This window comes from Schistocerca piceifrons, chromosome 5 (assembly GCF_021461385.2).
Source record: "Schistocerca piceifrons isolate TAMUIC-IGC-003096 chromosome 5, iqSchPice1.1, whole genome shotgun sequence".
In the NCBI taxonomy this organism is placed as follows: domain Eukaryota; kingdom Metazoa; phylum Arthropoda; class Insecta; order Orthoptera; family Acrididae; genus Schistocerca; species Schistocerca piceifrons.
The window spans coordinates 339,412,123-339,415,150 of NC_060142.1; the positions used below are offsets into that span (position 1 = coordinate 339,412,123).

The 3,028-nt window shown below is 42.9% G+C and overlaps 1 pseudogene; it reads left to right on the forward strand.

Moving 5' to 3' along the window:
- The first annotated feature begins 2,249 nt into the window (after window positions 1–2,249).
- On the forward strand, window positions 2,250–2,367 carry LOC124799556 (annotated as a pseudogene).
- The last annotated feature ends 661 nt before the right edge of the window (window positions 2,368–3,028 follow it).

The window sequence follows — 3,028 nt, forward strand, 5'->3', positions numbered from 1 at the left end:
GAGATAAAAACTGAAGTTTTCGTGAAGCTGGTATTTCTTTGTAGTGTTAATAATATTGCAGAAACAACTGGATAACAACACATTAATCCATAACGTCAGTCGGATATTTGTTATGGCAGATTGCTCCTCGTTCTGTGGAGTAGACAATCGACTGCATTCGCCTCGACATTGTGTGCCTTCTCCTGTAATTTGCACAGCGTCGACGTGCTCAGCTTTAACATTTCGCTTGCACGTTGCGTCAACTTTCAGTTACCAAAGTGACAACTTTCTCCTTCTGGTAACTGCAGGTCATTGCGACTACCCACGAAGGAGTTTCCTGCGATTAGTCATCGTGTATGCAGTGCACACCAGACTGAAATATAGCATCGTTGTACGTACTGACGCGACCGAGATATCACCTGCACGTCTGGACCAACGATTCGCTTTGTCCAGTAATACGCAGAATGCTGGAGAAACAAAGCATACACCTCAACAGACAGTTCCATCAGTTCCTGTCTATCTCTTCAGTTAAGAGTAATATGGCTGTTAAGAGACGTTCATGGTGAACGTGTAGTATTGTGTTACGATTTTATTGATATGCACTCGTAATTCAGAATTTCATCATCGCATTATCATGAGAGAGAAATGCATAGGCTCCTACTTATTACACTGTAACTAATATAAAATTGCAGATACGAAGAAATCAAACGTTAGTAGTTTCATTCGAGTGACAATGCGAATAATTTGATGATTTTCTCTTTCTTTCATCCCTGTCGTTTATCCTGTGAAGTACAGCGTGCGTTTTCTCAAACCCTGTCAAATTGTATTTTATTACTTAATTCTGTAACCGGATACCTTTCGTGACGCGACAGTCGTCCAAGTTTCCTGACGGAGGGAACTCGTATGTGCCATCTGTGAATCGTGTAACCTTTGTTCGGTATATTATCGTACGTTGCCACTTTGTGGATCACGTTCTGTGAACGGAATTTAAGAATAAGTCCACCATTTGCGCATTCGAGCGTGATAAATTGCCTAAAAGCCTAATATAACAGCCCACTTTCGATTATCCCCTGCAAATATTCAATCCGGGCTAGTTCATCTTCCCGTCCCGCACGCTAGTGCGCAGTGCGCTACATTTTACGAGCAGGTCCATGATATGACGATATTATTAAAGAGAAAAGCCATCCTGTTATAAAACATAGCAATATTCGGTTGATTTCTCCGACTTATTAAGATTCTGATTAATATCTCCCGTAGAGAACCGAACTGAAGAAATGGAATCAGTTTTCAGTGGAGTGGTAACGGCAGAAAATTCAGACATGTTCACGCGGGCGCGTAAAACCTCACACATCAGAAACAAGCCCATAGCGGGTGGGCGTTTTAGCAGCTCTTGACACCGTGACAATCGCCGCAGCGCAGTAATTGACCTGTCAGTTTGCCGCGAGCATAGCTAGCTGAGCTTCAGCCAATGAAACTGTCGCCAATAACAGGTGTCCTTCACAAGAGCGGGAGGAAACGTTACAGCTTAATTGGGGTCGAGGTCGTGTTTTGGACGTTGACATTGCGTCAGCTACGCAGCTGCAATTGCGGATCTCTGGAACACAAATAGACGATAATAATGACATGGTGCCCAGTTATTTCTGAAATTACAAGGTGCCATTTCACAACGAATTGTACTTGCTGTAGCTCAATCCACACAGTGATGTGTTAATATAATGTGAAACATATTTATTTCCAACATTGATGTCTCTTCTTTTGCTACTGGAGACATTTTACTACTCAAAAAGTTAGGTAATAGAGCTATCTTCCGTTTAAATTATTTCACAATCAGCCAAATTTTGATACTTGCATGTCCTTATTCCAAAAGCGATGAAGACTGTGTGAAAAGTCACTTTCAGTACCTACAGCGATAACAGACAATAATGATCTCTTTTAATATTCTTAGTGTGGCTCTCACTAAATAGAGCGAAGTCAGGAAAATTTTTCTTCAAGAGGAGAAAACACTCTCACTGAACATCTACCATAGGAACTTGTTAAAAATCACTGCGGTGTTTTGATGGAAATAGAAGAAAATTCATCACAAGTCAGAAAGGTTCTCCATGGAGATTCCCTGTGACTTCGAAAGTTTTTCCGTAGGGTACTAGACACTAGTAAAAATCCCGTTGCTTATATTCCGTTTCCCCTAAAAGAAAATACTAACCCGCCACGATAAGACTTTTATCAATAGATTTAGTATACAGTGTATGTTATACCGCATATATTATCATTTTGCCAACGGCCTTGCCTCAGTGGTAACACCGGTTCCCGTCAGATCACCGAAGTTAAGCGCTGTTGGGCTGGGCTCGCACTTGGATGGGTGACCATCAGGTCTGCCGAGCGCTATTGGCAAGCGGAGTGCACTCAGCCCTTGTGAGACAAACTGAGGGCTACTTGATTGAGAAGTAGCGGCTCCGGTCTCGTAAAACTGACTTACGGACTGCAGAGAGGTGTGCTGACCACATGCTCCATCATATCCGCATCCAGTGACGCCTGTGGGCCGAGGACGACACGGCGGCCTGTCGGTGCCGTTGGGCCTTCCAAGGCTTGTTCGGACGGAGAGAGAGATATGTATATAATACCATTTTTCCTTTGTGTCAGTTATTGGACTGTAGTCATTCAAGGTACAGAATTAATATAATATGTCTTCAAATAAGCAACAGGACTGCTCCGTTTTACATTCATCGCCACATATTTCCTCTCTGTTCCTTGTTATGGGTCGCATGACATCTGCGATCTCCTGTTTGCCTCTGTGCCAAGCAAGCAGGTTCTTTGAGAGAGATTTACGTATTACTGTATTTCGGCTGCGTAATCACCAGTCATTTCGGCTTTGTATGCCCCTTTGTCAACAGCTAATGAAGTAGGCTCACCGTAACTGCACATTAAATTCCTAAACAGGAAGAATCGAAACCGTGACCTTTACGATTCAACGCTGCGACGCCACCATAAACCTTTAGGGGCCGGTAGAAGATCCTCGTTTTCCAATTTTCGATTCAGAATTTGAGCTCAGTGT